Source organism: Lagenorhynchus albirostris, chromosome 4 (assembly GCF_949774975.1).
Source record: "Lagenorhynchus albirostris chromosome 4, mLagAlb1.1, whole genome shotgun sequence".
NCBI classification, from domain to species: domain Eukaryota; kingdom Metazoa; phylum Chordata; class Mammalia; order Artiodactyla; family Delphinidae; genus Lagenorhynchus; species Lagenorhynchus albirostris.
In genome coordinates this window covers 78763500-78790469 of record NC_083098.1, presented here as the reverse complement: position 1 = coordinate 78790469, position 26970 = coordinate 78763500, and the positions used below count along the sequence as shown (strand labels likewise).

The window sequence follows — 26970 nt, the reverse complement described above, 5'->3', positions numbered from 1 at the left end:
AAAAAGAATTATTTTGAGTGTATATGAGTATGAACTTTTATTTTGTCCTTACCCATGCATTTCTATAAATTTGACTATGGTTTCACAATTGGCATGCCCATGAGGTTGTCTGATGGCGGAAAAAGAAAAATCTGCACTACGCCCTTTATTTATGGAAATCTTTCTCTCAGAGGTACCAACCTACTTTTATTTGTGGATGCCTTTTATTATTATGGTGGTTGTGTTATTCGTAAACGTACCCAGTGGCAACCTCATGACTTGCATACCCAATAAATGCAATCACTAATTAAAGCTAGCATTAAGCATGCTAATAAATCTACAGAGCTGTTTCCTAAAATAATTACACCAGTAATGTCAAAAGGTTACAGCAAGCAGATAGGCAAGGCATCTCAAATACTTGAGATTTGATCATATTTCTAGAAAATTCACAGTAGCTCTGCTCTTAAAGCTAGTGGGAAACACCTTCCTCTAGGGAGTCCTTTCATAGTTCATTTTGCACCATGCTAGCACTGACAAAAAAAAAAAAAAGGACTAAAAGCACAAGGTTCCATAATAGAAGTAAACCGCAACACACCTAATACAGAGTTTTGGGCAACTGAATACTGTATATTTTGCCAATAGCAAGCAACAGTCCCCTTTTGCTTTTATTAATGCAGTTCAGCTGATATGAGCAGACAACTGAAAGAGAAGGAGAATGTGCTTTATCATCTGTTGCCGAATTTCAATTTTCTCCTTCAAGTACAGTTGAATGCATTTTCTTTGCAACCCAAAGACAGAAGATCTTGATTACTGTTGCAAGAATAATCTCAGCATTTGTGCGAAGAAGATAGGAAAAATAAATAGTCTCTCTGGATGATGTGTCAGCCTGTGAACTTACAAAACAAGATATATTCTTGGAGGTAGGGAAATTAAATTAAGGTGAAATGGTAGACATATTAAAATGACAATTGAAGGCTTATTTTGTGGGCCATGGCTGGCTTCCCAAATTGTCCTTTGTCCTTGGCCTCACCCCAGGGACACAGATAACAAAACCAGAAACAAACAGGGTCAAGACAGGGGCAACTGTCTGGAAATACAGGCCACTCAAGCTGTGGACTCTGTCATGAACTGCTAGCTTTTTTGTAAAAATTAAGTTTCCAACTCCTTTGTCCCCTGCCTTCCCCTACCACAACTCTTGTTTTGGGTCTTTAAACAGAAGAAGAGGTGATATATCTTCATATTTCTTCTCATTTTTATCCATGTAAAAAAGCTAACAATTCAACATCAGCTTAGTTGGGATTCTTTCTCTCTATAACAGGAAAATGCTAAGGCAGAGAAATATCACTTGGACTTTTTTTAAGAAATAAAGTATTTATTTACCCCCAGTAGTACTAGAAGACACTAGGAACCAGCCCATTACCATCCACTCTCAAGTGATGAGTGCAGGTCAGGCCTCCCCAAAATATGCCCCTTTGGCATACTGATTATTTTGAATTAAAGTTACTTAAAAAATAGCTGGTTCAAGGACACTCTGACCCTCTGTCCCCCGAAAAGCAGGAAATAAATTTTCCATAAGAAAGGTATCCTCCCTGAACCAGGAGACAGACATTCTTATCACTAGAGATAGGGAATTCAGAGCCAAGAAGGCCACATAAACAAAACTTGTTTCTTCCTCACTAGTTTACTACCCTAAGCTCAGACTTCTTCACCTTGCCAATTCTTCACAAATCTGTTTTGTAAAGAAAAAAATGTTGCCTGCCGTTCCAGTTCTACTCACCGACAGTACACCCTGAGGGAAATTGAGGATGGAGAAAAGCAGGAAGCATCCCGTGCTTTGGATATGTTGGCCCCTAGATGCTCGAGATGCATATCTAAGGAAAAATTTCAATGACCCCATATTCTTGCAACTTCCCATATATATAAAAGCACTAAAATCATTAACTTGAGATGATTAGCAGTAATCTTTTTATGCTTGACTACATGTTCTTCCCAGCAAAAAAGTTCATGTGGATCCTGGCTCCTCCCTTACCTCTTGGGGGCAGCTCCTCAGAGCTATCTATGAAGCTGTCTTCTGGGCTACAGTCTTCAGTAAGGTCCCTGAATAAAACTTAATTCACAACTTTTATGTTGCATGTTTTTCAGTCAACAGTTTTGGTGACTGTGAAGGGACCCAGAACAGAATTCTCTCCTTTGCCTTAACTCCACCAGGCTCTGGAGCCTTGGTACCAGCAAAGGTCACTTGTGCCAGTCCACCTCCTCAGTGAGCCTAGATGACTGGGCAAATAGCTCCTATGTCTTAGATCTCCTGCTATGGGCTGATGATCCCAAGTGGGTTTTTTTGGTGATGAATAAAAAGATACCTGACTCCTCAGCTGAGAGACACTTAGGAAGATTTATCCAATTGAAAGATACTGGGGTGGGGGAGGTGCCCCCCAGCTGAAAGATACTGGGATTTGCTCAGTTAAAAAACACTAAGCCATCTGGACTGGGTTATTAGGTAGGAAGCTGGCCTAACATCTTTCCTAAATGAGGGGCATCAGAAAGCCAGCCTCCGACCTAACACCCCAGCCAGATTCATGTACAATACATACAAAACATATTTGCAAGTACTTACTTAATTGGGAACTAAGGAAATCTCACCTTAAAAATGGCCAAGATGGGACTCTTTTTGACATTCCTAAACTGGTTTTTGTGTACACAGTTAAAGAAAGCTAGCTTGATAAAACATTTTTCTAGAATTCATCTTAAAGGAAGAAAAACCTTTCTAGGAGGAACTCGTATTTGTCTCCCTATGCCTTTGAGATGTAAATGTTCTACCTGATCTTCTTAGGTGTTCTGTTCTGTGTTTTGAGAGCTTGGTCTCTGCTATTTGGAAGGTATACCTAAGGTGAACATTTGGTAGCCAGTTGAATAGACTGGGATTTTGAGCAGTCTCTTTGTGCCAGCTCTCAGGGAAATTTGTCAAAAGGGGTCTCATCTCAACAAAGGCCTCATCTCAACCTTTGTTGTATCCACCTGTGCAACAAAGGCCTTTACTTAGACTATTCGGGGGAGTAATCTTTCTGGACCTTGTGGAGGCTGCATCTTTTGCACTGTCTTGTGGGATGCCTCTTGTGCCTTATTGGTTTGAGTCACTATTAATACTACTTGCAAATGGCCAGAGGATGGACCCTTTAAATTGAAAAATACTTCTAAATTGGTAAATTTCTAGAGAGTTCTCATTATAAATAGCTATTTTATTGGTACCTATGAAAAAAGTAAATTAAAAGGTGGATACAAAAATTATAATTGGCTAACCTTAAAAACTCCCTTATTTTAAAACAAACTAACCAAAAAGAAAAAAAAGGTTTGGGAGCCTTTTTTGTGGTCTCAGCTTCCTTTTAATAAGTCTTACAGATGTTAATAAAAACATTAGGTTAATTAATGTTAAATTAAGATGATTAACAAGGCAACAGGAAGAAGCTAAGGGGAAAGTCAAGCAATTTCTTCCCAACAAGGCGTAACTCTTAAAGGGACTCATCCCAACAGGATGGAAATCTTTAGATGATTATTTTAAATGAGATAAATAAAATGGACATTGATGGGATAAAAACAGAGGCTGTGGGGCTTCCCTGGTGGCGCAGTGGTTGAGAGTCCGCCTGCTGATGCAGGGGACACGGGTTCGTGCCCCGGTCCGGGAGGATCCCGCATGCCGCGGAGCGGCTGGGCCCGTGAGCCATGGCCGCTGGGCCTGCGTGTCCGGAGCCTGTGCTCCGCAACGGGAGAGGCCACAGCAGTGGGAGGCCCGCGTACCGCCAAAAAAAAAAAAAAAAAAAAACAGAGGCTGTGATACAACACTACCTAAGGTTGAATGGTCCAAAGGGACCCACTATTCATCCAACATTAAAGGGCCCCAAACAAGTCCGCTCTATTTAACCCCAGTTTAGAAAAAATTTAAAAGGCTGAAAGAAAAAATTACACTGAGATACCACCAGACCAGCAATTGCTTGGTACAACATTTAGGCCAATTAATCAAGTTAAAGATTTACAAAAGGGCTTCTCTGGTGGCGCAATCGTTGAGAGTCCGCCTGCTGATGCAGGGGACACGGGTTCGTGCCCCGGTCCGGGAAGATCCCACATGCCGCGAAGCGGCTGGGCCCGTGAGCCATGGCCTCTGAGCCTGAGCGTCCGGAGCCTGAGCGTCCGGAGCCTGAGCTCCGTCCGGAGCCTGTGCTCCGCAACGAGAGAGGCCACAGCAGAGAGAGGCCCGCGTACTGCAAAAAAAAAAAGATTGACAAAAGGGTCTGGGTCCCTTGGCTCGACCCCTCACTGAGGACCCCAATGCCTTTTATACAAAATTAGGTTAAATGGCCAGGGGATAAAAGGGAAAGTTTCTGGGACTCCTTGTAGGAATAATACTTGTTGGTGGGGTCCTAATGGAGGCTAAAATTAAGGTATAAGAGTTGAAAGAATTAGATGAAATTTTATAAAACTCAATGCATTTGAACGGGCTTTATATAAGATGGTTAAATCTCTTTTACCTAATTATAATATTGTGGGACAGACTATTAAGTCTCACTGGGGAATGCTCCCCTGCCTGGTATTATAAGACAGGGCATATAAACCTGCCCCTCTGGCAATATTAATTAAATATACTAAAAGAAACCAATAGGGTTACCTGAACCCATACAATACGAAGTAAAAACTGGGGACTAATAAAGGCAATAATAGAGGGGTTTTTGTTGTTGATGTTTTTTGCCTCTGAGGTGAATTGCTCTGGGTTTAATTTGTGCACTCAGAGGGCCTTTGTTGAATGCCTTGTGCAAACTTTTGAAGGCTTGATAAAATGAACCCTAAAGTTCTAGAACATAGAACTCTTGATTTCCAGTTTAGTTGGAAATATTCTCACTGATATAAAAAAGCAAATTAAAGAAAATGTAGCTGGGCAAATCAATTTTTTGCTATCATTTAGGCGGCAGACCAGTTCTTTGGGGAATTAAAAGCAACTGTGTTTGTCTTGCAAATCTCTACAAATCAGAAATGTAAATACAGCCCGCAATGACCTGAGACTGAGCCTAGTTAACTCAATCAGGTAAACCAAAGGAAAAAAAAAAAAAGAGGAAAAGAGGCCTTTTTAAAAGTACAAACTACTGGAAAGGCTTCCTTGCTCAAAATCTAATTCACAGCTTACTTAAGGATTTATCAAGGACAAACAAAAATCTTAAAAAGTCTTTTCCATAAATAGTAAAAAGCCTCAGTCATCTGAGCAAATAAATTTAACTTATTCCAACTGTTATTTATAAACTAGTAAGTTTATATTGTAATCCCTGATTCATGTTTAAGTTTTGAAATGAAGCTATGAGATCACTGGTTATGTCTGTTTATATGTCTGTGTGTATGTTATAAATTTGATATTTCTCTACCTCTGGATAACATTATCAGAATCAAAATTAATTTATAAAGAGCTCTATTTAACTGACTTAAGAGTAAGTGCTTATAAATTAAATACTTCTAAATGTAATAGAAACTAACCCAAATGAATTTCAAATTCATGTGATCTGAGAAATATTCAATATTAAATTAATACGTAGTATTAAAGTTTAAGTTTGTTGGTTTAGTTAATACAGACATGTCTTACTTTTATTGTAACCATGTTCACTAAAAGTCAAATAAGGTCATATTATCTCTGTTATAAAATTTATCAGCAAAAAAAAATAGCTTGGCATGATGGCTGACTTGGTCTACTGTCTCATGAAATTTTCATGGCTAATCTAAACATAATTGCTGAGAACAACTGAATTAAATAGATATAAATGGGGTAAGAACTTTTAGGTGAACTTGTTAAGAATAATTATGTTTTAGGCTATGCCCACTAAAAAATAGTTTCTTCAGATTTTTGGTAAATAGAGTTTTGCTAAGTTAAGTTAAATAATGGAAATTTATTAAATATCTAGATCATTCCAAAATAGAATATTGGGTTGGCCAAAAAGTTCTTTCAGGTTTTTCCATAACATCTTGCAGAAAAACCCAAGCAAACTTTTTGGCCAACCCAATAATATACCGAAACATTTATTACTGAACATAGGCTTCTGTTTGGAGAAAAACTAAAGATATTTAGGATTATTGATAAAAATGTTTGGTGCCACACTGAAAATTTTTCCTTAAAAAAGTACATTTTAGAAATCATAAACAATATTTATGTTTGCCAATCTACAGAGTGCTACTGTAAAAAACAGTTCATAATTGTTTACTTCTTAGTTTTCACTAGAAATTAAGGTTTTTAAAAACTAAGAATTCTAATATATGTAATTAAAATACTAAAAGTAGTAATAAAAACATCTGTGTATGAAAGGAAAAAATATATAAGGAATGGAAATACATGTCGTTAAGGGAAAAGAAAGTGATTTTGTCCTGGAGAGAGAAAAAGAAAGGGAAAATGTAGGACAAAATCTGAATGTAAATAAGAAAGTTATAGATGGTTTGTGGGAAAGGAACCCTGAAAAAAGAGTTTTGTGCATGGTCTTGATTGGCTAAGATTAGAATAGAATTTGAGTAAATAAGTTTTAATAGTAAAAATAAGCTGGTACAAAACTAGAATTTGTTTCCCTCTCTGTGTTAAGAGAACAAAGTTTTCTTGGAATACTGATCTGCTTTTGATAACGAAGTGTAAAGTTTCTGTACCTTTTAATTCATTGTAACTTTCTGTATTTGTCTTTCAAATCTTTTATTGTCCCTTTGGGTGAGTGAATAAGTACTGTTTCAAATAACCTATGATCCTAGTTGACCAAGTGTTTTTAAGCCTTTTGCTATCTTTGACAAACTTCCTCAAATCAAATTCTAAATGTTCTTTTGACATCTAGCTAACTTTGGGATGCTTCAGAGGGCCCCTGATACATTCCAAAGAGAGATATTAAATTAATTAGGTCTATTTAGTATGTTCAATTACCTGGGAAACGTCAAATAAGTAGTAATAAACCTTCTTAGGTTATACTGCATGGGTAAATGCCATTAATATAGATATTCTAGAAATTACATGGGATTCCTAAAAATCTAGTATGTGCTGGTACAATGTTATCAGTCATAATTGTAGTTATCTTAAAATGCTGTATGTCACAGAATTAACCAAATTTCTTTTTCAACTGCACTGTAATCAGATCTTTAACCATGCCGTTTTAAGTCTTTCATCATTTATAGACAGTTATTATTGTACTCAGATGCTTTTATAAAAATGAAGATTTTCAAGAAAATTCATAGAAAGGATTTTTGACAAATACAGATTTCTGGTGATTTTTAGATCATACTGCTGAACTAGGTAAGAAATTACAAAACTCTAATGGAAAACCTTATGGCTTCATCGAGTGAAACAAAAATTAATTAAATTGGACTGCATGAACTGATAAATATGATTTATAATTTTATGACTTTTTGTCTGAAATATTACAGGCTTTTAATCTTTGTTTTCCAGAAAACCCTTCTTTTTATGCTATGACCTACAGCAAGTTAATAAAGTATACCTTTATAAATGAAGATGAAACATTTATCTTTTTCTCTCTATGTGAGCCCTCCAGAATTTGGCTTCTCCAGCTGGCTCCCCTCAGGACCTGATGGCTTACTGTGACCCAAACTGCAACTAGTTATACTAATCATTGTTTTAACTTGTTCACTCCTTGTTGTTTTTAAACTGTTTGTGCTTTGTGTCTCACTCTGCTGTACTACAACCTTATTAATGTGTTACTAGCTATATTACTTATATCTTGTCTATTTTATTAGATTGTTGTCTCTTGCACTACTCATTGTGTAACCAGACCTTCAACAAAATTAATGATGGCTAAATGTCTTGAGGCAACTGATCACTTACTTAGCTCTACATAAAATTAATTATAATTATGCAACACTAGATATGGGAAGAAGCATCAAGGGAAAAGCAATTCATGGATAATAGACCAGTAAGACAGATGGTCCAGAGAATTTGTTTATTAACAGGGCCTAATCCAGATATAGCACATAAATGGCCTATCACCAAGATCCTCCCCTAACCTAGGAGTTAAGTTATTAGGGCCATGGGACAAATTAGTCATGAAATACTTCCCAAACCTTGGTCAAATTTATGACCAACAGGGGCCACTGAACAGAAAAAACATTGCCTGCCATTCCAGTTCTACAAGGATCAAGCCACTGCCACTGCAGTGCCCACTGACAGTGCACTCAGAGGAATTCAGGATGGAGAAAAACAGGAAGCAGTCTGTGCTTTGGATATGCTGGTTCCTAGAGAGTTAAGACACACACCTAAGGAAAAATTTCAATGATCCCATATTTTCACATTTTCCCATACATAGAAAAGGACTAAAATAATTAACTTGAGATGTCTATTCCTTGTAATTAGCAGTAATCTATTTTATGCTTGACTACATGTTTTTCCCAGCAAAAAAGTTCATATATATCCTGGCCCCTCCCTTACCTCTTCAGAGCTGTTCTTCACAGTTATCTGAGAGGCTGTCTTCCAGGCTATAGTCCTCAATAAGGTCCCTGAATAAAACTTAACTCACAACTTTTACATTGTGTGTTTTTATTTCAGTCCATTTTCTTTGCCTGAAAGGTATAAAAGCTGCCAGCTTTGGTCGCTTCTTTGGGTCTCATATCTTTAGGGCCCATGTATGTACAAAATTAAATTTGTTTTTCTCCTGTTAATCTCTCTTTTATTATAGAGGGTGTCTCAGCCAAGAACCTAGAAGGGTAAAGGAAATTATTTTTCCTCCGCTACACAAGTATTCTGTTTTCTCAAGCACCCCTCAGGATAACCCCTATGGCTGCCAACTCAGCACTGCCCTCCTGTCACCACCCATACTGCTACCCCCAATCCCTCTCCACTGCTCAAACTAAATAGCTCATTCACAGTTTATCTGACAAATCATTCTACAATAATGGGTGATGGTGTTTTCATGTGCAAATTTATATGGATATAAGAGTTCAGGCCTCCTCATTTCACACTCACCCCACCTTGGGTAATACTTTAAACTTGAAGATTAACTAGAATTTCTCAGATCTCATTTTCTTTTACTTCACAAGAAAATTTCATATAGCTCACCACTTGTAGTGTAAGCCCTGACAGTGTTCTACTTTTTGTAATGCAAGTGCCTGACTTAAGCTTTGATTGCCCTGGCATCCCCTTCAAAGGGCATCCCCTTCAAAGATGGCTATCTCAAACACATTGTCAGTCACATAGCTAGATAAAGACCAAGGCCTCACCCAGTCTCCTTTGTTTTGAAGATCTTGGCTGATTTGGATAATTGCCCATTTGGGCCCATTGGTTTCTCTCTTCCTGCTAAATTCCTCCTTTTATATTTAAATTCACTAGTAAGGAGTGAGCCTGCAAAACCTTAGGCCCCCACCCTCAACCCCAGTAAAAGCAGAACCCCAAATCCATGCCCTTGAGCAAGCTCTCCCGCCCACCCCCTGTCTCCCTCTCTCATACTGCACCCTCACTGCATGGCCCCAGGTGTGCCATGTAATTTCCAAGACCAGTAAGTAATAAAGATTTTTTTTTTCAAAGTTTCCTGAGTTATTGCTGAGGACATCTTGCAATCTGAATAAGAACCACAAAGGGCGGTCCAGCCAAGTTAGTTATCAATAGGGTAAGGGCAGCACATGACACATTAGCTTGACATCACAATTTTTTTCAGCTTCCCTAACTATACTGGCTATATTCTCTGACCTTCAGCTCACTGCTTCTTCTAACCTTCTGTGAGCTATTCCTCTAAAATATACTCTTTAGCCTTATAACTTAGAAGGCTTACTCACTCTCATGACTGCTACCACCTTTAGGCTGGTGAATTCCAAACCTTCATCTCTTGCCTAGAATTCCAGTAACATATGTTCATTATTCACATAGAGCTTTTTCGCCTGTATATAGCCACTGACCAACATCCACATGTGCATAAAGAAGAATTTGCCTCTTTCTCTTCCAAACTTATATACTTTTTTCCAAGTCTTGAAGCTCTGAATTACCTCTTCCCTTGCATTCATAAATTAAGTCTAAAAGAACTGTTGATTCTTCTTTGGAATTCTCTGTTCAAAAAGTCAAAATTAAGTTAGATGTTCTCATCATTTATTGTTTAGATTATTCAACTATTTCCCTAATTGGTGTTCCTGGCTCAAGACTCTCTCCATTCAATTTATCAACGACCAAATTTCCTAAAGTACTGCTGCTCATTCTTTCACTTTCTGGTTTAAAATTTTTGTTGATCCTACATTATGTATACCAACTATCTTAAATTTTTTGGTCTAACCTGACAGGTTCATTGCTGACAGCATATCTCCTTCTGTTCCCTAAACATAGAAGTAATCAATGAATCACAGTGTACTGTAAAATTACTATACTGTAAAATCATGAAAAAAAAAGGGGGGCTGTTCATCACTTCTTGTTTATCGCTGTAAAATTTACTGTGTGTTCAAGAAATGGCTTTAGTTCATATTATTTTCCATACCTGATATGCTGTCTTCTTTCTTTACTTCTTATAAAAAGCAAGGTCCAAATCCTATACCATCTCCTCCAATAAATATTATCAATCCTCCAACCTATATTGATCCTTCTCCTTTTTACGTTTTTTTAAGAATAATTTGTGTTAGGTTTTTAAAAAAATATTTACTTATTTTTTCCTGGATTGGGTCTTAGGTGCAGCACGCAGGATCTTTTGTTGTGGCATGTGGGCTTCTCTAGTTGTGGTGCGTGGGCTTAGTTGCCTCACAGCATGTGGGATCTTAGTACCCTCACCAGGGATCGACCCCAAGTCCCCTGCATCGGAAGGTGGATCCTTAACCACTGGAGGACCAGGGAAGTCCCGATCCTTCTCCTTTTTCAACTACTATAGCTTTACAATACTCTATTTTCCACTTCACCAGAAGTAGCTTTATCTTTCTAGCTAGATATTACTGTACCCTGTCTATTTCAAAAACTGTCACCATATTAAACAGGAAATAAAATGAATTTGAATCCTTATAACTAGAATCTAAAAGATGAGTTAAGAAAGGCAAGTGAATAAGAGATCATCTCCAAACTACTGGGTTTAGGAAATAGTAGGGAATAAGTCTCAATGCCTTAGAAGGCATAAAATCCAGTGTGATAAAGCTGTAGAGAGAGAGAAACCTAAGTGCACTTGAAGACACGCACATGTGTATATGTGTATATACATGACATGTGTACAGATATGTATGTTTGTGGGGGTGGGAGGTACTCTTTCACCAAGGAGGGAGAAAAAGTAGTTGTGAACTAAACAGTGGTCTTCCATGAGAAAAACGGAGATACCTCTCTGAAAATTTCAACACTCAAGACAGACATCCCACCTAAATTTCAACCACAAATTCATTTTAAAAGTGAAATAAATGAACTTAAAAGTAATTTACGATCAGGAAACTTGCACAAGCCTCTTAGAGAGCCTCATCCACCAGAGGGCAGACAGCAGAAGCAAGAAGAACTACAATCCTGCAGCCTGTGGAGCGAAAACCACATTCACAGAAAGACAGACAAGATGAAAAGGCAGAGGGCTATGTACCAGATGAAGGAACAAGATAAAACCCCAGGAAAAAAACTAAATGAAGTGGAGACAGGCGACCTTCCCGAAAAAGAATTCAGAATAATGAGAGTGAAGATAATCCAGGACCTCAGAAAAAGAATGGAGGCAAAGATAGAGAAGATGCAAGAAATGTTTAACAAACACCTAGAAGAATTAAAGATCAAAGAGATGAACAATACAGTAGCTGAATTGAAAAATACACTACAAGGGGGCTTCCCTGGTGGCGCAGTGGTTGAGAGTCCGCTTGCCAATGCAGGGGACACAGGTTCATGCGCCGGTCTGGGAAGATCCCACATGCCGCGGAGTGGCTGGACCCATGAGCCATGGGTGCTGAGCCTGCGCATCCGGAGCCTGTGCTCCACAACGGGAGAGGCTGCAACAGTGAGAGGCCCGCGTACCGCAAAAAAAAAAAAAAAATACACTACAAGGAATCAATAGCAGAATAACTGAGGCAGAAGAACGGATAAGTGACCTGGAAGACAGAATGGTGGAATTCACTGCTGAAGAACAGAATAAACAAAAGAATGAAAAAAAATAAAGACAGCCTAAGAGACCTCTGGGACAACATTAAACACACCAACATTCACATTATAGGGGTCCCAGAAGGAAAAGAGAGAGAGAAAGGACCAGAGAAAATATTTGAAGAGATTATAGTTGAAAACTTCCCGAACATGGGAAAGAAAATAGCCATCCAAGTCCAGGAAGCAAGAGAGTCCCACACAGGATAAACCCAAGGAGAAGACACGCCGAGACACACAGTAATCAAATTGACGAAAATTAAAGACAAAGAAAAATTATTGAAAGCAGCAAGGGAAAAACAACAAACAACATACAAAGGAACACCCATAAGGTTAACAGGTGATTTCTCAGCAGAAACTCTGCAAGCCACAAGGGAGTGGCATGACATACTTAAAGTGATGAAAGGGAAGAACCTACAACCAAGATTACTCTACCCGGCAAGGATCTCATTCAGATTCCATGGAGAAATGAAAAGGTTTACAGACAAGCAAAAGCTAAGAGAATTCAGCACCACCAAACCAACTCTACAACAAATGCTAAAGGAACTTCTCTAAGTGGGAAACACAGAGAAGAAAAGGACGTACAAAAACAAACCCAAAACAATTAAGAAAATCATAATAGGAACATACATATTGATAATTACCTTACATGTGAATGGATTAAATGCTCCAACCAAAAGACACAGGCTTGCTGAATGGATACAAAAACAAGACACATATATATGCTATCTACAAGAGATCAACTTCAGACCTAGGGACACATTCAGACTGAAAGTGAGGGGATGGAAAAAGATATTCCATGCAAATGGAAATCAAAAGAAAGCTGGAGCAGCAATACTCATATCAGATAAAATAAACTTTAAAATAATGTTACAAGAGACAAGGAAGGACACTACACAGTGATCAAGGGATCAATCCAAGAAGAAGATATAACAATTATAAATATATATGCACCCAACATAGGAGCACCACAATACATAAGGCAACTGCTAACAGCTATAAAAGAGGAAACTGAGGGCTTCCCTGGTGGCGCAGTGGTTGGGAGTCCACCTGCCGATGCGGGGGACATGGGTTCGTGCCCCGGTCCGGGAGAATCCCGCATGCTGCAGGGTGGCTGGGCCCATGAGCCATGGCCTCTGAGCCTGCGCATCCAGAGCCTGTGCTCTGAAACGGGAGGGAGAGGCCACAGCAGTGAGAGGCCCGCGTACCACAAAAAAAAAAAAAAAAGAGGAAATTGACAGTAACACAGTAATAGTGGGGGACTTCACCACCTCACTTACACCAATGAAAAGATCATCCAAACTGAAAATTAATACGGAAACACAAGCTTTAAATGATACAGTAGACCAGGTAGATTTAATTGATATTTATAGGACATTCCATCCAAAAAAAGCAGATTAAAATTTCTTCTGGAGTGGGCACAGAACATTCTCCAGGATAGATCACATCTTGGGTCAGAAATCAAGCCTCAGTAAATTTAAGAAAACTGAAATCACATCAAGCATCTTTTCCGACCACAACACTATAAGATTAGAAATAAATTACAGGGAAAAAAACATAAAAAACACAAACACATGGAGGAGAAACAATACGTTACTAAATAACCAAGAGATCACTGAAGAAATCAAAGAGGAAATCAAAAAATACCTAGAGACAAATTACAATGAAAACACCATGATCAAAAAGCTATGGGATGGAGCAAAAGCAGTTCTAAGAGAGAAGTTTATAGCAATACAAGCCTACCTCAAGAAACAAGAAAAATCTCAAATAAACAATCTAAACTTACACCTAAAGGAACTAGAGAAAGAAGAAAAAGCAAAACCCAAAGTTAGTAGAAGGAAAGAAACCATAAAGATCAGAGCAGAAATAAATGAAATAGAAACAAAGAAAACAATAGCAAAGATCAAAAAAACTAAAAACTGGTTCTTTGAGGAGATAAACAAAATTGACAAACCTTTAGACAGACTCATCAAGAAAAAGAGGGAGAGGACTCAAATCAATAAAATTAGAAATGAAAAAGGAGAAATTGCAATGGACACCACAGAAATACAAAGCATCATAAGAGACTACTATAAGCAACTCTATGCCAATAAAATGGACAACCTGGAAGAAATGGACAAATTCTTAGAGAGGTATAACCTTCCAAGACTGAACCAGGAAGAAATAAAAAATATGAACAGACCAATCACAAGTAATGAAATTGAAACTGTGATCAAAAATCTTCCAACTAACAAAAGTCCAGGACCAGATGGCTTCACAGGTGAATTCTATCAAACATTTAGGAAGAGCTTACACCCATCCTTCTCAAACTCTTCCAAAAAATTACAGAGGAAGGAACACTCCTAACTTCATTCTATGAGGCCACCATTACACTGATATCAAAACCAGACAAAGATACTACAAAAAAAGAAAATTACAGACCAATATCACTGATGAATATAGATGCAAAAATCCTCAACAAACTACTAGCGAATAGAATGCAACAACACATTAAAAGAATCATATACTATGATCAAGTGGGATTTATCGCAGAGCTGCAAGGTTTCTTCAATATATGCTAATCAATCAAAGTGATACACCATATTAACAAATTGAAGAATAAAAACCACATGATCATCTCAATAGATGCTGAAAAAGCTTTTGACAAAATTCAACACGCATTTATGATAAAAAAGTCTCCAGAAAGTGGGCATAGAGGGAATCTACCTTAACATAATAAAGGCCATATATGACAAACCCACAGCAAACATCATTCTCAATGGTGAAAAACTGAAAGCATTTTCTCTAAGATCAGGAACAAGACAAGGATGTTCACTCTCACCACTATTATTCAACATACTTTTGGAAATCCTAGCCACGGCAAACAGAGAAGAAAAAGAAATAAAAAGAATACAAATTGGAAAAGAAGAAGTGAAACTGTCACTGTTTACAGATGACATGATACTATACATAGAGAACCCTAAAGATGCCACAAGAAAGCTACTAGAGCTAATCAATGAATTTGGTAAAGTTGCAGGATACAAAATTAATGCACAGAAATCTCTTGCATTCGTATACACTATGATGAAAAATCTGAAAGAGAAATTAAGGAAACACTTCCATTTACCAATGAAACAAAAAGAATAAAAAACCTAGGGAGACAAAAGACCTGTATGCAGAAAACTATAAGATACTGATGAAAGAAATCAAGATGACACAAACAGATGGAGAGATAAACCACGTTCTGGGATTGGAAGAATCAATATTGTGAAAATGACTATACTACCCAAAGCAATCTACAGATTCAATGCAATCTCTACCAAATTAGCAATGGCATTTTTTACAGAACTAGAACAAAAAAATCTTAAAATTTGTATGGAAACACAAAAGACCCCGAATAGCCAAAGCAGTCTTGAGGGAAAAAAATGGAGCTTGAGGAATCAGACTCCCTGACTTCAGACTATACTACAAAGCTACAGTAATCAAGACAATATGGTACTGGCACAAAAACAGAAATATAGATAAATGGAACAGGATAGAAAGCCCAGAGATAAACCCACGCACCTAGGGTCAACTAATCTATGACAAAGGAGGCAAGGATATACAGTGGAGAAAAGACAGTCTCTTCAATAAGTGGTGCTGGGAAATCTGGACATCTACATGTAACAGAATGAAATTAGAGCACTCCCTAACACCGTACACAAAAATAAACTCAAAATGGATTAGAGACCTAAATGTAAGACCGGACTCTATAAAACTCTTAGAGGAAAATATAGGAGGAATACTCTTTGACATAAATCACAGCAACATCCTTTTTGATCCACCTCCTAGAGTAATGGAAATAAAAACAAAAGTAAACAAATGGGACCTAATGAAACTTAAAAGCTTTTGCAAAGCAAAGGAAACTACAAACAAGGTGAACAGACAGCCCTCACAATGGGAGAAAATATTTGCAAACGTATCAATGGACAAAGGATTAATCTCCAAAATATATAAACAGCTCATGCAGCTCAATATTAAAAAAGAAAAATAACCCAATCCAAAAATGGGCAGAAGACCTAAACAGACATTTCTCCAAAGAAGACATAGAGATGGCCAAGAAGCACATGAAAAGCTGCTCAACATCACTAATTATTAGAGAAATGCAAATCAAAACTACAATGAGGTTATCACCTCACACTGGTTAGAATGGGCATCATCAGAAAATCGATAAACAACAAATGCTGGAGAGGGTGTGGAGAAAAGGGAACCCTCTTGCACTGTATCTACTATGGAGAACAGTATGGAGGTTCCTTAAAAAACTAAAAATAGAATTACCATATGACCCAGCAATCACACTACTGGGCATATACCCAGAGAAAATTATAATTCAAAAAGACATATGCACCCCAATGTTCACTGCAGCACTGTTTACAATAGCCAGGTCATGGAAGCAACCTAAATGCTCATCCACAGACGAATGGATAAGGAAGATGTGGTACATATACACAATGGAATATTCCTCAGCCATAAAAAGGAACAAAACTGGGTCATTTGTAGAGACATGGATGAATCTAGAGACTGTCATACAGAATGAAGAAAGTCAGAAAGAAAAAAACAAATATCCTATATTAACGCATATATGTGGAACCTAGAAAAATGGTACAGATGAACCGGCTTGCAGGGCAGAAATTGAGACACAGGTGTAGAGAAGAAATGTATGGACACCAAGGGGGGAAAGCGGCGGGGAGGTTGGTGGTGGTGGTGTGATGAACTGGGAGATTGGGATTGACATATATATACTAATATGTATAAAATGGATAACTAATAAGAACCTGCTGTATAAAAAAATAAAATAAAATTCAAAAAAAAGTAATTTAAATTTTAATGATTCTTTGTGCAACATGGATATAGGCATTTTTGAGATCTTAAAATAATAAGCATAATAATTATTATAATAGCTATCATTTGTGAATTATTTGCTATGTCCCAAGTATAGTATTAACATCTTTATCCAGCAGAAATGACAGAAAAATCATGTAAGGGATGTGTGGGAAATAAAAGATTTCCTATAAAAAGTCCAATCCTCCTGCCACATGAAAATGAATTCATTATAAAGTTAGGGAATCCTTTCTTTCATTTCTCCTAGAAACATTTTCATACATCATAGGATTAAATCTGTAGCCATTTGTTTCCCTAATGATGGCACTAAATGCTCTGATCCAGAAGGATAATAAAATTTATCTCCTCCAAAGCCAAAGGGTTACATTCTAGCATAGGTCTGTTAAGTACTGGGTGAAAGCACTGAGGGGAGTATTCCTAGGTATTTACATTTCAAGGAGGAATGAGACCCAGGACTTAGAGACATCTCTCAGTCTGAGACACACAAGGCTCTCTGGCTTCTGGGGAGACTTTATTTACATACAAAAGTATTATAATTATGAATCAGGCCCATCATGTTTCCAAGGAGACTCTTTCAGGAGGGGAGGAAGACAGCTACCTCTTTACCACTTAATAAGCGGAGAAAAAAGTATGTTCTTTGCCTACAGACAGTTTGGCTACTTGAGTGGAACAACTGACTTGGCTCTCATTGTGTCACCAGAAGTATAAGGCAAAGGGCAGAGGTGGGGATGGTGCTTTTATTATTAATAAAAATCTGTCACTGATACAAAGTATCCCAAGGGCTCATTCAGAATAAAATTTATAAAGACGAATATTAAAAACCCAAAACTCAACATGATGTGACTTTACAGTCTTGGCAGTTCTAAACACTCAGGTGTATAACATATAACTTACTTTATTTCTATGTCTCATTATTTCTGCTTCTAAAAACTTAGCCTAACACAAAACTTTTTAAATTTAGACTTTCCTGTAATTTCACACTTTGGTGTCAGAAAAGGTATATATAGAATTAAGGCATCAAGGGTGGTATGCATATGATCCTTGCTCATTTTTCTGGAGATATCTTGTGGAGATATAATTTGCATATATTCCCTCCACACAGCTATTAAACATAGATTACTACTGAGCATGTATTGAGTGTACTGAATGGTGATGTCCTTGCTGACTTGATTCCCACCTCAGTTATGAGACACAATATAGCATCTGAAATTTCAGTTCAGTCACTCCATTGTCCTTATCATGGGCTTCCCACCTTGATGGAGTTGGAGGTGAGGAAGGTCAATAATTGGCACTCCTACTCAATTTTTGAAGAATTAAGAAATACAAATTAGTTGGCTTATTGGGAGATCCAAATATTACCTTTGTGTCTGATTAAAGCAGATGGTGGAGAGTGCGGTTTATCCATTAACATGTTTTCTAGCACTGAATCCAAAATTTTGCTGTTTCCCTTTTAGTCTCAGTAATACGATATGGAGACAGTCCTTCACCCACCCTTGTAAAATGGAAGAGCAGAGCAGCTTCCTGAGGACAGTTCAATCCCAAGAACAAGCGGAGATAAAGGGGCTCCCAGTTTCTTCTTCTCAATTCAACAATCAAATAACTCCCTGAACTACTTAGGAAGAAGTTGGGTTGAAAGGCCAGACATGTTATGACAATGGACCTTAAGGAAACATCAGAGGTAGGGAGGAAGCATTCTACAATCCCTCCCATACACCAATATTCTCTAGCATTCTGTTCTCTTAAACCACTGAGCTTTATCATTAAGCTTCAGCTCAGCTAGGGGAGTGGCTTCCTCCGAGAGAAAGGAATCAGCAGCCTACCAAGACATTCCTGCTCCCATCACTGAGTCACCCACCCCAACTATGATTCTGGGTATCCTTCTGGAACCACTGTTGGCAGTTTAGATTTCTGAGCCCAGAATACTCCAAAACAGGTCAAAAAACCACATTAACTAAATTAAATCTGTAGTCATTCTAAATCTAGAGCTGAAAATTTATTCCCAATTCTATTTCTTATTCCAAATTTTCTATCAGAGGTCCTGCAATTATATCAAATGGCTTAAATTCTAAGAATAAAATTCTGACATTATAGACATATCCCAAATTTGAAAGTAACCTCTTTAAATTATTAAATTCCCAAGGAGAAATTAAAGTCCAAATATTAGATCACCTTGAAAGTTCAAATACAAAAAACTTTAAGGTTCAAAGGAATTTACGTCTATGGTCAAATTCTCATGCCTTTGTGAGCTGCAGCTTGAAAATGTTAAAATCAGACTGTTAGGAGAAAGTCCAAAACTCATGCTGATGAATTTCTTTTTCTGCTTCCTCTCAGTCAGAGGCATTCCCAGTATCTGAAATGGGTATAATTCCTTCAGGGATTCATAAATTGTATCATATCAAAGACAGGTTTTTACTAGCCACATTTTAAAGAGCCCAAAGGATAGTCATCTGGAAGAAAATAAAGTTGAATCTATATCATATTCCACGACCACTGATAAACTCAAAAAGAATCAAAGATTTAAATATATAAAGGAAAAACAATGCAACCACAAAAGTACTAAAGCAGACAAATTCCTTTATAAACTTGGAGAAATACATTTCTAAATGTGACTCAAAACCCATAAAAGAAAATGTTGATATATTTTACTATATTAAAAAAATAAGCAGGGTCAAAAGACAAATGACTGACATGGGAAGAAACATCTGAAACTCACATCAGAGGCAAAAGGTCCATCTCTCTCATATAAAAAGAACAGCTAGATTTCAAACAGAAATAAAACACTAAAAGTTCCCTAGAAAAAGGGCAAACGACAGCCAGTTCACAGAAAAAGAAATTCAAGTGACTCTTAAACAAATGGAAAGATATTTAACTCATTCGTATCTTATTATTAAATAATAAATACAAATTAAAACAACATTGAAGTAACACATTTCACCTATCAGATTGGCAAAAATCTCACCATTTCATAATACTCTGTTAATGAGGCTATGATGAAGCATATTGTAAGCAGAATGCAAAATGGTAAAAGACTTATGGAATTTGGTAATATATAAACAATGCTACATATGCATTTGTCTTTTTTTTTTTTTTTTTTTTTTTGCGGTATGTGGGCCTCTCACTGTGGTGGCCTCTCCCGTTGCGGAGCACAGGCTCCGGACGCGCAGGCTCAGCGGCCATGGCTCACAGGCCCAGCCGCTCAGCAGCATGTGGGATCTTCCCGGACCAGGGCACAAACCCGTGTCCCCTGCATCGGCAGGCGGACTCTCAACCACTGCGCCACCAGGGAAGCCCCACACTACTATTTTTAATTGTAAAAGAGTGGAAATCACCCAAGTGTCCATCCACAGGGGAATATTTAAATAAACTATGATACATTCACATAACAAAATATTAATACTACAGCTATATTAATATTTTATACAATGAAAAAGAATGAGAAGCTCTGTACATATCGATATGGAAATATTTCCAGAATTCGCAATTAAGAGAAAAAAACAAGGTACAGAACAGTGTATAAAATTTGATTTCCTTTGTAGAGAAAAGTAAAAATTAAGAATATATATTCATATTTGCATGCATTTGCATTTAAAAAATGACACAGGAGACATACATAATATAGGGCCTACTAAAGAGTTTACCTAACTAGTCTGACTCAAACCAGACAGACTGGGTCTGTCCCCCTTACAAAGTAATTAAACTCTTTGAACCTATCTATAAAATAGGAATTATAGGAATTCTTACTGCACAGGATTGATACATAAAATAAATACATAAAATAAATAAATACATAAAATAAATGAGTCAACATTTGCAAAGGACATAGGACAGTATTGGGCATTTACTAAGTATTATAGAATTGTTTAAATAAGTAAAACTTACAGAGGATAGAACAGAAGTAAGAGCAAAAACGGAGAAGTGGAAGCAAAATGCACTTAGCATACCATTGCCTCTCTGAAAGAATGACATTTGAAACATTCCTGCCTTCCAGAAAAGTTTTAAAATTTGCACTCAAGATCACCAGATTTTATTTGAAGTACAATTTTTCCCTCTGCGACATATTTTAAAAACCTCTTCATTTCTGTTCCCTCCTTTAACTCCCAGTTTCTGGCTCTCTGGTACTGCTGGAAGTGGAGATTCTAAACAAGCCCTACTATCTCCAGGAAGCAGATACTTTCAATCCTATACCACAGTGACTCTTTCCACTGCCTCTTGTTATAGAATTGCTAAGCTGGTGAAACCTGCCTCTCAGGGATGGCTTCTTTCTTATCCCATTTGTTTTGGCTGGAAAATCACTCTCAACAAATTCTTGAACTGAAACTGCAATTGATGCTTCTGAAGCCGAGACCCTACGGGCCCAGGGAGAACTAATACCCCTTCCATATGCTCCTGTAGGCAGTGTCTTTCACCACTGAATTGTTCAGACCTTGAATAGCATTTTTTTCTGCTACATATTTTTCTGCAGCAATGAAATACGCCTCTAGTTTTTATTTTCTTCTCTCCTTCTCCTATACCTTTCATAAAGTTTTAGTTAATTTTTTAATCATTTAATCTGTTTAGGAAGTTGAGTTTCTAATAAGCTTACCCTGCTTATTAATTTGTTCTCCTCTCCAAAATATAAAGGATTATTGCTGTTCGCTGGAAATGAATACTTGCCTTCCTTTTTATCTTTTCTAGACATCAGTTTTTTCCTCATTTTTTCCTCTGTTTCTTAAATTCCAAAATCATTTCTACCATCAATGATGAAATCACTAAATTTTGAGTTTACTGAAAGTATCCACTGTTTAAACAAATCTCTTTTCCTCCACTTCCCTGAGATGGATAATTCCACAAAAAAAACTTTTCTCCCAACAGACTGATATCAAACCCATTCAAGCTTAACTTTAACTCATGTTTTTGCCTTGCCCCTTTCAGTATGCCTTATCTTGCTGAGCCTTGTCTTGAGTCCTAATTCTTGGGCATGTTCCTTTGAGGCACAAACTATACCTCCCTGCAAACCTACAAAAACTGTATTACCTGAAAATCACATAATCATACTTGGTGTATTCTACATATCCTCCTAGTTTTCTCACTGTTTACGATTCTGTTCTAATGCATTTTACATCATTTCTTATCTGTGACCTCTCAATGGTTTCCTGTTCCTTGACTCTCTTTGAAGGAGTCATACCATTTGAGATCTTGCCTCTTTCTCTTTTTGATTAATTTGGGACCTGGGGACCCTATTTCAATCTAGTAACAACTAAACACCTCTCCCTTTTCCAATACTCTGTTGTACAGCATTTAGATCCTCTTGAATCTCCACTTCTCTCTTATAGATGTCTACTGGAACTTCAAAGTGTCATTTCCTATGTCACCTTTGTCAATTCACTCCCTAATTTCTCAGGTTTTCTTCTAAAAAAAGTTTTACTTTCCTCCATCCTATTTTCCTTTTTGTTTCCACTCTTCCATTGTTCTATATTAACTTGAAGCACAAATTTTAAATTACTCTAACATTGCAAACTCCTAAGCAAAATCCATTATTAGAACTAGAGCACCCCAAGAGCAAGCCTTTATGACTTGCTTTCTTAGCCACTGTTTTTGCAATAATTTTATTTAGTTGTTTCTCATTCTGAATTTAAGAAGAAATTATATGCTCTGTAGAGTAAGGGTCCCCATTTTTTTTAAATTTTGATGTCCATCAACCTCCTATGGGTAGAGTCACAGTTTGAATCTCAGCAGTGAAAAGTCATGGTCAGATGGTATAAAATTACCAAATTTAGAGCCACCTGTGATCAAGAGGTAGGAGCAACTTTAAAACTTACCAACAAGTCACAGGATTCCTCCAACGTTCCCTCTCTTGACTCTGAAGGAGACTCAAAATAATATAAAACGGGGGGCCTCCCTGGTGGCGCAGTGGTTAAGAATCCACCTGACAATGCAGGGGACATGGGTTCGAGCCCTGGTCCAGGAAGATCCCACATGCCACGGAGCAACTAAGCCCGTGCGCCACAACTACTGAGCCTGCGCTCTAGAGCCTGCGGGCCACGACAACTGAGCCCGCGTGCCACAACTACTGAAGCCCGCATGCCTACAGCCCAAGCTCTGCAACAAGAGAGGTCACTGCAATGAGAAGTCTGTGCACCGCAATGAAGAGTAGCCCCCGCTCACCGCAACTAGAGAAAGCCGCACGCAGCAACAAAGACCCAATGCAGCCAAAAATAAATAAATAAATTTATTTAAAATATATATATATGGGACTTCCCTGGTGGTCCAGTGGTAAAGAATCCACCTTCCAATGCAGGAGACTTGGGTTTGATCCCTGGTCAGGGAATTAAGATTCCACATGCCACAGGGCAGCTAAGCCCCCGAGCCACAACTACAGAGTCTACGCACCCTGGAGCCAGCACGCCATGACTAGAGAAAGAGAAAATCCACACTCCACAACCAGAGAGAAGCCCATGCACAAAGAGGCCGCGCACCACAGCGAAAGATCCCGCATGCCTCAACTAAGACCCGACGAAGCCTAAATAAATAAATAATTAATAAATCTTTAAATATATATATATATATAAAGATAATCAGAATTTCAGCAGACTTTCTCTGTCACCAACCTAAGCCTGGCACTAACCACGTCCTGCAGATACCGCTGGATATAGCAGAAACACTTTGAGACCTAAAAACGGCCACTACATGAAAAGACTCTCTATAATTAAACCCTTGCCTCAGAGAAGGCTTCTTAGAAAAAATCAGGTATGCAGAATGTATGGTCAAGCAGCAGCAACTATTTGGCTAGGCTGCATTTAATAAGGACATCTCAGCGGTACTGGTCAGATTTTGCTTGCTGAGCCTATCAAAGTTTTCCTGCCTTTGCTTACAGCCCAGAGCCTGCAGACTTGCCTCTACAGAAATCAGTGTTTTCTTATATAAAACCCGTCACTCTCTTGTAAACAAAATCGTCACAAACTGCAACAACCCACTACAGCTGAAAATATGTGGTCAGCGCCTAGTCCAAAACTATCCAAGTTTAACACCTCCCACTCCAGCCATGCCATAAGCATGCCCAAAGTTTTACTCCATAAGCACTCTACAGCACAGAATTCCTCTTTTTTTGTTTTCTCTCTATGCCCACTTTACATTCTAGATGTTGTGGTGTGAGGAGGGTCGTGCGAGTAACGTCTCTCTTTTACCCAGGGAGAAATGAAAAACAAAAGAAAAGAAATAACGTAGCAGGAAAAGCAAACTATTTCCTTATAAATGCTAGCGAAGATGTTTAAGACTCTGGCTCATAACGGCAGGTTTGCTCATACTAAACTCCAGAATTAGACAGACTTACCAACTACGGCACAGACAGCAGCCAACGGCAAGATGGCGCACAGGCAAATTCCGCACTTGTCAACTTCACTGCCGGCCGGGGGGCGGAGTAAAGTGGGCACTTTCTAGAGACCGCTCCTCCCTAAGACGAAAGGAAGGGGCGGGTCATACACGCAGACTTTCTTTCAAAACTGACCAATCAAATAGCTGACTGCCGGCTCCACGGGAAGAAGTAAAAAGACGGAGAAGCTTTAGGCGTGTTGTTCTCATATATGTCCCTCCATAGTGAAGGAAACAGCATTGGCAGAGGTGTTCCCGTTCCTCTACATAATGTATAGTCTCGCTGGTGGGAATCTTTTCCCTCCATATCACAGCAATCTTTTGGCAAACTCACTATTTCTTTCTTTCTGTTACATCTTAATCCCTCTGGGCCGCAAGGGAACTTTTCCTGTAACCAGAGAGTGAGCTACAAGTCTTGTAGTGTATCTGACCTCTCCTAAACAGGCCAGGTTGTTAATTATGGTAACCATATAATGTTTTCCAACCGATGCCCCTTGAAAGTGAAAGGGGGCAATAAAATTAAAATTATAAATTTTGGAGATTTTATACTGATGGATTTATACAGAGGGCAATTCAAAATTCATTTTGTAAAATAAAATTATTTCTAAAAATTAAAGCAGCTATTTAAGCAAAACTTTTTTTTTTTTTTTTTTTTCCCCCGGTACGCGGGCCTCTCACTGTTGTGGCCTCTCCCGTTGCGGAGCACAGGCTCCAGACGCGCAGGCTCAGCGGCCATGGCTCACGGGCCCAGCCGCTCCACGGCATGTGGGATCCTCCCGGACCGGGGCACGAACCTGTGTCCCCTGCATCAGCAGGCGGACTCTCAACCACTGCGCCACCAGGGAAGCCCTTAAGCAAAACTTTAAAATGTCTTCATTATAATATGAACATTAAAAATAACAGACTTATAATTATTCGCACATATTAATGTATTTTAGTGTTTCAGCCTTTATCGCCTGTAATAGTCACTAATATTTTTCTGAAGAATACATTTTTAATACGGTGTTATTGTTTTTAAATTTTTTAAACTGCCTACAGTCTTCTCAAATATGTATTTTATGGTTGATATATAGGAAATTTTGACATCTTTCCTCTTCACTGTGGATGATAATACTTTAAATTAAGAAAAACTCAAAAATTATGCTAAACAAAATCTCATTCCTATTTTTTCTTAAAATATGTAAATTTTTCAGTCCAAATATTTTCCCAAGTGCCGTCTTTCTGCCTCTACTCAAAGTAACAATCTTCAGCAAACATTCGTAGGACACAAGCTTCATAAAATAAGTTTTCCATTATTTATGATACTTTTGAAGGTTTTGCCAAATTTAGATGCTGCAAATTGGAAAGACTTTTTTTTTTTTTTTTTGCGGTACGCGGGCCCCTCACCACTGCAGCCTCTCCCGTCGCGGAGCACAGGCTCCGGACACGCAGGCTCCGGACGCGCAGGCCCAGCAGCCATGGCCCACGGGCCTAGCCGCTCCACGGCATGTGGGATCCCCCCAGACCGGGGCACAAACCCGTGACCCCCGCATCAGCAGGCGGACTCCCAAGCACTGCGCCACCAGCGAAGCCCTTGGAAAGCCTTTTAAAGTTCATTTTATTTCTCTAAGAACGTGAATTTATCCTGTTATAATAGGAGCTCCATCAAAAGATTCTTCACATGGGTTAAAATATCCCAAGGAACAATTAGAGAATTTCAAAATTAAATTTTATATTGTTAGGGGAACCACTGACTGAAACCGCCAAGCCCTGGCCAGGCACCACAGTAATCACGGCATGAGGTCCCGGTAAGGAATGCAGAACTAACAAGCTATCACCAACCAGAAGAATTCGGGAAAGGTCAAAAGGAGAGAGGAGATGCCAGTCCATATGTCCTACCAACCTCCCAGAATCCTCGCTGGAATCTATCTTGACGGAGCGATGCGCGTGCCACCAGGAAGTACCCTGAGTCAGAAAGATTGAAAGTCAGAGATAACCGGAAACTAATACCATCACCATATAACCTGGGACTGCAAGCCATGTGACAGAGCCGTCGTCCTCCTCCTCCTTACGGCAAGAGAAGCCGACGGTTCTCTTACCGTCCTGCTCTCCGACCGGGTGACCCTTCCCAATAAAGTCTCTTGCTTTGTCAGCATGTGTGTCTCCTCGAACAATTCATTTCTGAGTGTTAGACAAGAGCCCACTCTCAGGCCCTGGAAGGGGTTCCCCTTCCTGCAACAATATTATACAAAATTTAAAATCCACTTGAACTTGTTTAGGTTATTCCTTGATTTTGTAGAGGTAAATTTAAATGTCTTTCTTGTGTCACAAGGAAGTTTTTTTTTCAATAACTGCAGTCTACAAATCTTCAAAACCTGAATTTTATTAGCACAATTTTCAATTGTTTAATTAAAATTTCTAAATGATTTTAAAACAATGCAACAAAATTTTGTTTATAAAAAATTGAGTAGCTCTGTATACCACTGAAATTTATTTACAAAATGTATTTGTAAAGAAGTAAATATTCATAAAATCCTATTTAGAAGCAACCAAAGAGAAAAAACATATGCTGTTATGTTTGAGTCTTTTTTTTTCTTTTTTTTTTGTACTCAATTCTGGTTTTATCACAAAGAGTTTTGTAGTTTGGTTCATCAAATTGTTATATCCAGTAGTACCTTGGTATCAACGGGGAATTGGTTCCAAGGACCCCTCCACCCCCAAAGAATACCAAAATTCAT

The 26970-nt window shown here is 38.2% G+C and overlaps 1 protein-coding gene across 1 annotated transcript in view; it reads right to left on the bottom strand.

Moving 5' to 3' along the window:
- Positions 1 to 24236, bottom strand: part of LOC132519360 (cytochrome c oxidase subunit 7B2, mitochondrial) — a 174334-nt gene extending 150098 nt beyond the window's left edge. Inside the window, exon 1 of the mRNA XM_060147295.1 lies at positions 24216 to 24236. The gene's annotated coding sequence lies outside the window, so the exon portion shown is untranslated. The remainder of the gene's footprint in view (positions 1 to 24215) is intronic.
- Between the last annotated feature and the right edge of the window lie 2734 nt (positions 24237 to 26970).